General features: G+C 39.0%; 1 long non-coding RNA gene across 1 annotated transcript in view; it reads right to left on the bottom strand.

The window, feature by feature from the left end:
• Positions 1-1,695, bottom strand: part of LOC123983790 — an 11,881-nt gene extending 10,186 nt beyond the window's left edge. Inside the window, exon 1 of the long non-coding RNA XR_006828283.1 lies at positions 1,427-1,695. This is a non-coding gene — a long non-coding RNA (uncharacterized LOC123983790). The remainder of the gene's footprint in view (positions 1-1,426) is intronic.
• Between the last annotated feature and the right edge of the window lie 10,068 nt (positions 1,696-11,763).

Raw genomic sequence — 11,763 nt, 5'->3', positions numbered from 1 at the left:
CCATTGGGAACAGTCAATGCTGTTCAAACCCTGAGTTAGCCTTACCGTAATAGAATATATATATATATATATATATATATATATATATATATATATATGAGGCGCATGCAAAAGCTGTTTTTCTGCACTCATGTGAATACTGTACACTTTTTTACAGATTCTTAAATCTGTACCTTGATTCCCTAAAGGACTACTTGGGACAGAAGCCTTTTAGCACAAGATGACTGACAGATAAAACTTAAATACATTTATTGCAAAGTTCCCAACAGTTTAACAAACCATTGTCTGCCTAGATACAAATTATTTATTTTCTTGCTTTTTTATATTAAATAAAATATTTAAAGTGACTTCTCTTCTGGCTCCAAGATTATTATAGTTTTGTATTTTTCATTCGTTTTGACTTTTTGTATTCAATTTCAGTTTAGTTTGAATTAGTTTTTAACGGGAATTTGCTAGTTTAGTTTTTATTTTTTGAAAATGCTTAGTTTTAATTTTTATTAGTTTCAGTGTTAGTTTTAGTCTTTGTCGCTGCAGGATTCCAAGCTCAGTTCAGTTTAGTTCAGTCCAGTTTAGTTTATTCACAAAACATTAAAATGCAATTACAATCATTAGAAATAATGCAGATTTGTGAAAAAGGACACTTTTTTAAGCTATGAAGCTTTAGTGGTCCAAACACTAAGCATTATATATATATATATATGTATTTGAAGTACTAACACATTGTATAAATAAATGCTACAAATCTATGAAGCACATGCTACATCTACGGTATAATTTAAAACCTACATACAGAAAACCTTAAGAGCAAACTACCCTAATCCTACTACCCAGTTGTCCCAAGAAATTCATTACATCAGTCTCTAGCTCTATCATTCTTAGTTAAAGGTGAAATAGGTGAAATACAATAAATGTAGGTGATGGACAGCTAAGAAGTTGGAAGATAGTGGAGGCCCCCTTTGGAGCCACAAACAACAGGTGCCTAGCACACTGAAGTTAAGTATGACTGGAAAGCAGCTAGGCTATATTAAAATGTAAACCTATATTAATCAAAAAATAGATTATATGTTAAAAGCACAAAGCGACAGGTTGGCTGAGATAATGTGCCCATAAAACACACACTGGCTGACATGCAGTAAATATAATGACCAGCAGACAGTTAACCCAGTACAAGGGGAGTTCACAATCAATGGGCAAGGAGCAACTTTATCCCCCACACAGGATGAGCACTAAGCCAGACTATCAGAACAGAATAAGGAAGAAAAAAAAAGAAAAACTAAGACAGTGACTCACTACCTACAACCCAAACTAAACTAAACATAGCTCTGTACAGTTGTTGCATTCATATTATTTTGTACACATGTAGGCTATGTATAAAAGATAATATAAAACATGTTCAAAACCCACCAACTACGCAGACGATCCCTACCTGGGTCTCCTGGCAAAGTTAGCCTCCCCATAACGTTACATGGGGTTCTCGTGGTAACAGCGGTTGCCAGCTGCTACGCTGCAGCCAGACGCCGCCCTGAACCTGCGCTCTCTTGGTGGATAAAGCAATTGTGGCGGGCCAGCCACACGGCCAGCTCTTCACGCGGAGAAAAGCATAACACACCCACGGCTCACCGACAGGTGCCTATCGGACTTTGCTAATTTGCTAATCACCGCGCGAACCACTAAACTACCGGTCCGGCAAGAGCAACTGCCCCGCAACATCAGTTCCCCCGGCTTCATATCCACTCGAAATGTAGGCTTCGGTCTTAAAATAAATAAATAGACGAAAACTAAGGACTTTTACTCTTTCATTTTAGTTACTTTTAGTTACTTTTGCAAACTTACAATATAGATTTAGTTAGTTATCGTTTTTTTGTAAAGCCTCGTTTTTATTTATATGTCCGTTAACAACAATGTTTTTTCACATCTAGTTTTCGTTATTTCGTTCGTCTTTGTTTATGATAATAACTTTGTCTGGCTCATCCTCTTTCTTCCTTTTTGAGCTAAACCCTCATTAATTCTGCCAGTGCACAATGTTTTGGTAAGCCTTGTACTGCAACACACTACATAGGTGCCTTCACCAGACTTTGCCAATAGTTCCAAAGTTGTTGAGGGGGTCAATCTTTTCTCACTGCAGGATAATCTCCATACACCACTGGTCCTGATTGCATCAAATATGCCCTAACCAACAGATTCACCTCAATAAAAATCTGATTACAAGTCATTTAAGACCCTAAACAGTTGATCTGTGTATCTTTAAGAACCCATTGTGTTCAGTCTAGGGCAGAAGGAAGAGAGGGGGAACACTTGATGGCACAGCTAGCACAGGGACTATTTCCACCTAACAATGGCAGAATGCCACACGCTCGTGAACTGCTCCGATTACACTGGTCTTTTTGAAAAGAGACTGACAAGTAGGAGATGGGAGATTATGTCAATTAGTGGCCACTGTCCCACCTGACGAGACCTCCTTGTCTCCCGTGGTATGATGGGGTCAGAGTTCACAACCTTCCTGCCAAAACATGGAGGCTGCTAACCCCCAGCCACAGAGGAGGGCTTTGACTCCACTTTGACAGTTTTATCAGCCTGCATGCCCATACACACACACACACACACACACACACACACACACACACACACACACACACACATTTTCACCTCCCTCTGACCCTCCGCTCATCCCTGCCTGACCTTGACCCTCTGCTGTTGTGTATGTGACAAAAAAGAGAGTGAGGGAGGTCAACAGGTCTCCAGGGAAACAGATTTATTTATTGGCTGATGCTTGTCTTTCCAAAGGGGTGTAAATCTCCGAGCCAGCCAAGAGTTTGTTCATGCATGTGGGTGTGTTAGGAGTATGAACTTGTGTTTCCGCCAATATTTGTTTTGTCTGTGTGTTTGCATCCTGGCATGCTTCTGTATAAATACATGTCGATGCGTGTTTAACTACACCTATGAATATATCCTCTTTGATGTTTGTGTGCGCAAGGGCATGTGTTTGTGTGTGTGTGTGTGTGTGTATATGTGTGTATGTGTGTATGTGTGTGTGCTTTCCGTGTGGCTGTAAATCTCCAGACTGACATGTTGATTCCGTTGGTGAAACAGCAGGTTTGGGACACACTGATGGCCTTCACAGATGGCTTCAGGACCCTGCCCATGGGAGGCCTTCTACTCCACCTATTAATTTATTCATTTTCCACTGCAGAGGAGACACTGAGGCCGATGTGATGTTTCCAAGAGCCATGGTCCCTTGAGAGCATCTTGGTTGTTTTCTTATGCAGTCCCTTCTCCCCCCTCATTCTTTCCCTCAACCTCTTCTGCCCTCTTTTCCTCAGGTTGGTGGTGTTGTGAGTTCTGTGGATCTGACCTTATCACCCCAATACAACAGGCCAGCTGACAGGCCTTGAATGTCATTGTCACTGTGTCATTGTGTCAAGGAGTCAGTGTGGGACACAGACCAGTAGAAAGAAGAGGAATGTTTACAATTGAACTGTCACTCATTACCACTGTTGGGCAGTAGTGTCGCTACAAGTAGCGCCGTTACTAGTTTAACTACATTTCTCAGTAGCTTGGTGGTAGCGTCGCTGTTTTCTGAATCAAATAGCTTTTCAGTAACGAAGCTCTTTCATTGACCGAGTAGAGTGGTAGCTTCCGCACACGCTACATTTTCCCAAGCATTTCTGAAAGATCAGTAAGTGACGCCACTGCCACCCACGGACCTGTATGTGTAGCCGGCAGAAGCGCTTCTGTGTGACGGTAACATCACATACCGATCCTTGGGTTGATGTCTGCGACTTTGCTGCAGGGGAATAAAGACACGCGGGACTGAGTTTACTTTCTATTGTAATAGTTATTGTAAGACCTCGTGAGAAGGATCAGGGTCCAGCCTGGACACCTCTTCCCCTAGTAAGGAGGAAACTTTGATATGTAGTGGCAGAAACTTGTTTCCATGAAATGACGAGAGATTTTTCTCTCTCTCTCTCTCTCTGTCTCTCTCTGTCTCTCTCTTAGGCCTATTGCCATGAATGTTTAGGTTGTTCAGGTTGCAATGTTGCCAGAGCACACATTCACATACAAACAATAAACTAAAGAAAGAAGAATAAAACAACAAAAACACAATATATGCCAATGTTACATTGAAAATATGTCTTGCTTTTTGACAAGCAGTAGAATTTTTCAAGGAACAATTATTAAAATAACAAACAATATTAATGATAATAATGTGATAATTAAGTTACTTTATACAAACAATGGTTCTCCGTTTGTTGCATGAGGAAATACATTTAGCAGCAATGATAGCAGTAAGTAGGAGAGTTTTGTGTGTCTGATTTAGCTCTCTCTCGCATACACACACACACTCTGGAGCAGGTTTTTAGTCTTTCTTCTATTGCTACTGTGGAATGAAGTTGGTTCAATATAAGTATATATATATATACATATATATATATATATATAGACCTAACTATAAAATCTGTGTAGTGAAGCTTAATTTAATGTAGAGTAGCTAGTAGCTTAGCTCACTAGATTTTCCAAGTAGCTTGCCCAACACTGCTCATTACTCCTCTCAAACTTTTACCACTTCATGCGTCTTTGGTGGATGGGATAGCTATCTTATTCAAAAAAAGTTGTAAATGCAGCCAAAAGGCATTGTCATTGTTTTCTTCAACCATTTACATTTATTAATTTAGCTGACGCTTTTATCCAAAGCGACTTACAATTGCTATACATGTCAGAGGTTGCACGCCTCTGGAGCAACTAGCAACCCGGTCTCACTCCCAAGTCGTCACATATGGACGCTTGGTCAAGAGCCATAATCGTCAGTTTGTGACGCACTAGGGATCCCTTTGGCGTCATAGTTCGACGTATTTGTAATTGACATACATAGCTATTTTAACCCAAACCATGATCTTTTCCTAACCTTAACCAAGTAGTTTTGTTGCCTAAACCCAACCAAGTACTTTCTGTGCCTAAACCTAACGAAACTGCAACGTTTCACGACTTTAATTATGCGCGTTTCAACATGGCAATGTATCGAAACGTTACGTTTTATCTTGAAAGTGTAACCTGATATTGCATATTTATTGTTGCTAAGTGTTGCTAACTTGACTGTGGATCCCTAAACGTCAATAATTGATGCAAAAGGGCTACCCAAGTCTTTAAAAAGCGACGACAAAGGGTCTTGACCATGCGTCAGACATTTGACGAGTAGGAAGTGAGACTGTGTTGCAACTAGGGGTTAAGTGTCTTGCTCAGGAACACATTGGTAGATGGGTCACAGTGGGGAATTGAACCCAGGTCTCACCAAAGGCATGTGTCTTATCCATTGTGCCATCATCACCCCGCAACTTGAGAGGTGATTGCTAATTTGGTTGCTCAGAGTTGGCTGGAGCAGTCAGATTGCAGTTTGTCTCCACACCATATTGCAATTCGTTTCCACGTCCGGAGGTGGTTTGAGATGCATTTGATCTAAATGTTAAAAAGGTGTACACCAAGAAAAACTTGTAACAGTGTCATTAAGTAGCCTGTTGAAATAGCCCATTACAGGGAATTGCTCCGGTGGTACTGACAGATGAGATGAGAATGATATTAGACATCTTCTCTTAAAGTAGCAGGGAGAAAGTGAATCTGAAATTGTAACCTGCTGTTGTGGCGTTTATCTGATCTGTTATCAGTGCACCGGTGATCTGTGTGGGTGTGAGAGTTCCTACGATGATGAGCAAAACTCCCATCTGCGCCAGTCTGCGACAGCTTCAGGGTCATTACCCCCCACCCTCTGGAGTGGACCTACCCAGTGCTTTGGGTGCTTTTCTACATGGCGCCTTGCTTCCCTCACCCTCACTTTGTCTTTCCCTCTTATCTTAGCTCCTCCCAGCGGGGATACGAGGAAGATGATGGTCAGTCAATCACTTTGAAGTGGCGGAAACTTTTACATTTATAGAAGTCAACTACTATCAGTTGTGTAGAAATGAGTAACAGTTTAAAAAAATAAATTCCTGGCAGTTGATGATTACTGCTCCAACACTGATTATACATATATAAAATAAATTGAGACATCAGGGCAGAAAGTATAAATAAACAAATAGAAAAATATGTTTATTACCAAAGATTTTGTGAAAGACATCCTTTTCAGGCTCAGGCTGATATTATAGTATATATATATACTATTATATTATATATAATGAAAATAATAGCGATGGCCATAAAGATGTAGTTACTGGAATGGAAAATAAGAAAATCCTTTTGACTTATGAAGAAAACATAAAAGAAGTTACAATTGTTTCCTGATTCAGTAATGATTCAGATTAGGCTCCATGACTTTGACAAAAAGAAATATTCTGATTATTGTGGACAATGTTGCGATTGGAAAATTATAGTAGCAAATGCTTGAGTCTGCTTGAGTCTACTTGCAAAATACTGAAATTTTGAAATGTATAATTCTCAACTCGAATTAAGTTAAATGAGCATAAGAAGAAATAAAAAAAAATTGTACAATACTGTTTTTAAAATTAATATTAATTAATTAATTAATAATTTACCAAATCAAATAAATAACAAAACTTTTTTGGGCAAACTTGCTTTGCTCAACAGTACAACTAAATGATGGCGTAACACATATGTTATTGAGTGTTGTCCAGGGTTGGATACATGAGACACCAGCACCACCCACACAACCCACAGCACACTTTATGTAAACAAGATTACTGAACAGTATTTGTAACACTAACTTTAGTAAAACAGATGTCAAACAAACAAGGGGAATGTGTTGCTCTCAGGAGGAGGCGGCTAGAAGGACATATTGGCACAATGGCATCCAGGCTCTGGCCAAATCTACATCTGTCTACTGCAGAGGCACTATCCTCAACCTAGAGGAGGAACTAGTACAAATGACTGTATTAGTATAATATTATAACATAAAACATAAAAAGCATAATGTTAATTTAATAGTATACTGTTAATATTAATTAATAAATAACTAAGTATAATTTAATAATATATTGTTACTATATTGATTATAATTTCATGTAATAGTATACTACATAGCTTACCATTAGTATATTATTCGCATTGTAGAGCCCGGTGTGGGCGTGGATAATGAGCAGACTGCACTGCACACAGAGACAAAAGTGTCACATACACACAGCACACCTATGTGCATAATGGAATAGATCAGCCCCCTTATCAATGATACCCGATCCAGCTATTTGAGTCAGTATCCAATATGACTATCAGATCGGTGCACCCCTAATCTACAGTATTACAAATCATGCAATATTATTAATATTGTAGTAATGTTGCTTTTGACCCAGCTGTTCTGTTTACTCTCCCATCACACAGCTGACCAATCAATAAACAGATTCCGATCAAAAGGGTATTGTCATCCGGTAAATTCTGCATAGGATACACCTGCAGTACCTGCAGGGCGAGTAAGGGAGGAAGCATAATTAGCAGAGTGGAAAGCATCCACTCACTCACTCGCCAGTATGAAATCATTTAACAAGATGTAAAATGACACATTAGTGTGAATGTGAGGGTGTCACAGAGAACAGAAAATTATCCCTCTGAGCAGTCATTTCATATTCCACATGCATTGTTAAATGGTTCAGACTCCATGTTGCAGTGGTTAGGAAATAACATTATTGAAACAGTCCTGCTTTATCATTCTTATTCATCATGACTGAGAAAATTACTCTGGCTTTTAAACTTGAGCAAGTATGCATGCAAATGAGAGCACTGGTGCGGAAAGCAGCCTTCTCACTGTGCGTGTACCACATGAAGAATGTTACTCTGACTTTATTATGGAGAGAAAATGATTCCCTGGCTTGCTCTAGGACTTTTAAAGAGAGTCGGCACACTTGTGCACATCAACAAACTCGCATATCACACACGCGCACAACAAAACGCAACATCTTTAATGCATTTACTGAGCAAGACAGGCCAAGGCTCGGAGTCAGTATAGTCCTTCTGTCCGTGTGCTGCTGTTTCCACCCTCTCCTCTTCTAAATTAATGTACAAATCTCTCTGTCCTCCCCTTCCTGCAGACAGGTGGTCTAGTGGTTCAGACCAGAAGGATGTTGGCTTACCGTCTAATGCTGTTTTAATGGTACCTTGTGTGGTGGGTAGAGAGAGGCATGCTGCAACTAATAGAAACTCTTATGACTTTCCAAAATGTTATATAATGGTCTCTTTCTGTTGAGGTAGACTAGTCAAATCTGATTAACGTGTGCTCTCACTGGTGTGTGAATGCATGTTAATGTCTAGATTCATGTTTTAGTTTAAAGTAGATGAAAAAATTTAACCAAATGTTGAGATTATTATTATTATTATAGTCTTTTCTTGATAAAGTAACGTTATCTAGAAAGAAGAAAAATGCAATCAAAACAGTTTCAGTTATTGAAAGTGTTTTTAGTTGTTTAAGAAAAATGTAATTTGTTGCCAGTTGACAATACCTTGTCCAAAGACGATAAAGTCAGTTTCCCAGAAGCAAAGAGGGAGGGGTTCCTTCCAGACTCTCAGTTTTTCTGCATTGCTCTCTCAACTCTTGAAACTACAGTGAAGTTACAAAATCCAGTATTGAATATCGGATCACTGGATATTTGTTGTTCTTGCATTGTCCACAACTTCATCAATCATATAAAACCTCTTTGATAAAGAGATTACTGGAAGAGATCTACATTTGATAGCCAATGGTTTTAGTGTCGGTCAGTGTAAAGATATACCGTTAATCTGATTTACAGCACACACATGCAGCCTTCTGTAGCTCAATTCCCCAATGAACTTTATCACACGAGGAAAATATTTCCTCAAATATTGAAAAAAGAAGTTGTAAGTCGATCACACCCATCTCTCTGGGTTTAGTCAAAAGAAATTATGGAAAATGTAGAAAATTACCGAATAAGTGGGTGTCTGAGGGGAAAGTTTGATAATGATGTTAAATGAAAAGGCAAGTTACAAACATCAACTCCTAGAATGTACACTATATGATAATGTATGACTTGTTAAGATGAATATTTTCTACAGTGTGTGAGTGACATTTGAGGAATGTGTGTGTCTGTGCAGGTGACAGCCAGACAGACGGCCACTATTCAACTGTCAAAAAGGTCCTGCTTATCAGTGACTGCAATAAAAACCGACAATGTGGCCCTTCTTTTACGGTTTGTGTGTGTGTATGTGTGTGTGGCGATGTCCTTTATGCACTACTCTTCTGTAACCAATCAATGTTAAAGTGCATGTATATTTGATGGAACTGATGTTTAATTGAGTTGATCTCTCACTGGAGGAAAGTAAGACAATGGGAGCTTGTAGTCTTATTTTTCCAAACATGTGTGTCTTTTTGAGTGAGTGTGTGTGTGTGTGTGTGTTTCTTTGTGTGTCGCTGGTCCCTCATCAGGTACTTATTAACTTCACTAAGTGACCTTTGAGGAGGTGCTGATGGGTGTCTGTGGGACCCAGCCAAGTCTCTCTTTTTTTGTCACCCTGTCTTTTTTGTCTCCCTCCACTTTGAGTTAACTGATTTACTATGTCTTGTTTTATGAAAGCTGCTCATCTTTTCCCTCTAAGCTTTATGTAATCTACTGCATGAGAGTGGATTCAGCTCTGGAGCATGGGGTCAACTTTCCCACAAAGGCTTCCCTGACTGTATGGAATCTGAATTTTATCATGTCCAATCACTCACAGAGAATGTGTCGGCTTTGAAGTCTCCCATAAACGCCAGCCTGTTCCATTATACCTGTCCACCCATGTTTCATTCTACAGTCTAGAGACGGACTATCTACACAATCAGCTAGAAATAGGTCATCCCTCTACTGGCATTCCCACTTCGAACAGTCTCCAAAAGGCTCCACATTTTCGGGAAATATTGGCGGAAGACAATAAACATTATACAGTGTCACAATTGATCTAGCATTTTGGAGAACAGAAATGACAAATGTTTTATAATGTAGTGATTTGGTTTAATGTGCCTCTGGAGTGCTGAAGATCTGGGTGGTTTTCTTGAAGTTGGTCAGTTACATTGCAGCCTGCTGTCTGCCTTTGTCACCCCTTTACTATTTAACTTCAGATACTGTTGGTTTTGTAGCTCAGGCTTTATGTAGCTGAGGGCCCTGTGTGGGGCCGAGTGTAACTGAGGTCTACTACTGATTTTGAGAATTATACTCCTGCATATATATTTTGCTCATAAGCGGAGTAAATTTGTTAACAGTCACAATATTGACCGGTAGTGCTTCAATTGAAAACACAGGTTTTGGTTGTTATCCAGTGGTAGTTGAAATAGAGTATGATAGTGATGGCTCAGATAGGTAGACTATTGAATGGCAATCTAGAGGTAAACTATCTGGAGGATGAGGCAGAAGTTCATAAAAAACAATTATTTAGAGATGTCAACTGAGTGGTGTCAACTGAGGGGTGAACAGTGGCTAAGACACAGGTGTGAGAGATTTCCACGGTAACACATCGACCAATGTGTACCTGAGCAAGACACTTAACCCTAGTTGCTCCAGAGGCATGTAACGTCTGACATATATAGTAATTGAAAGTAGCTTTGGATAAACGGTTAGCTAATTGAATAATTATTATTAAGTATGTCAAATATCTATATAGTGCAAACCAATCTGAACATGGATGAGTTGCTGACTTTCTATGGGGTTCTTCTCACATCACAGTTCTGTGCCGCAGCAGCACATGTCTTGGTCATATGACCCCTGATGACTACAATGAAGCAATCTCAAGTACAATGAGAAAGAATCGCTTTGATGAGATAATGGCCTCAATCCATCTGGTGGATAACTCAGAGGTGAACAACCCTTTCTACAAAGTACGGCCCATCTTCAGTGCACTGAATTAGTATTACAAAATGATGCCGTACCCAAAATGGTTATCAGTTGACAAAAGCATGCTACCTTCTATGGTAGGTATGGTTGCAAGCAATTCATCAGGAGCAAACCAACCCGGTTTGGGTATGAATTGTGGAGCCTTTCATCACCTGCAGGGTACATGTATATTATGGGGCCCTATTGCGGAATGCACACACAGTATGCTCTGCCCTAGTACGTTCTGCACTATTTTCTAAGGGAGAGTATATGTCTGCCTGCTCTGATATGCTGAATGTTTTTGAAATTAAAATGCATTTTTTTAATGTTTGTTTTTTTTTACTTGAACTTGCTGGATGATATACCCAACTCATCTTCTGGCAATGATGTTCGTCACTGTTAGGTCAATCTATCACAGTTACTTCTCCAATTTGATGTTTTTGTAAATGAGTTGGCAGTTTTTAATTTGAAAAGGAAAACATTGTTAAACAACCTACTGGCAACATAACGTATGGACTATGCTGTTTCCCACTGGTCACTATTGTGACCGAGTACAAAACCTAATATTTCACTAACTTAACTAACATAAAATTAAAAAGGTTTTGTGTTAGGGAGGTCAAAGGAATAAAATGCATGTACTCAAATTGCTTGGAAATATTTGGAATTAAACGGATTATTATTATTTAAAATAATTATTTGTGTGTGCATCAGAAATGTACATGTGAACCTTATTTTTTATTTGTGGATTTGTTTTACATTTATATACAGCAATAATTATTTTGTGTGCAATGAAAAATATTTTTTGTGGAGAGAGTATATTTATATATAAATTCATTCATATATTTGTGAATCCTAAAATTGTATTAATTGTTCATCAAAGTAAGATTTTGAACTTGTTTGGACTGTTATGGATTGATAGCAGTAAAGTAGTTTCCTGTTCTATCGGATCAGCCTATAGGAGCAATTTAATCTT

Source organism: Micropterus dolomieu, linkage group LG15, assembly GCF_021292245.1.
Source record: "Micropterus dolomieu isolate WLL.071019.BEF.003 ecotype Adirondacks linkage group LG15, ASM2129224v1, whole genome shotgun sequence".
Taxonomy (NCBI): domain Eukaryota; kingdom Metazoa; phylum Chordata; class Actinopteri; order Centrarchiformes; family Centrarchidae; genus Micropterus; species Micropterus dolomieu.
This window is presented reverse-complemented; position numbering and strand designations above follow the sequence as displayed.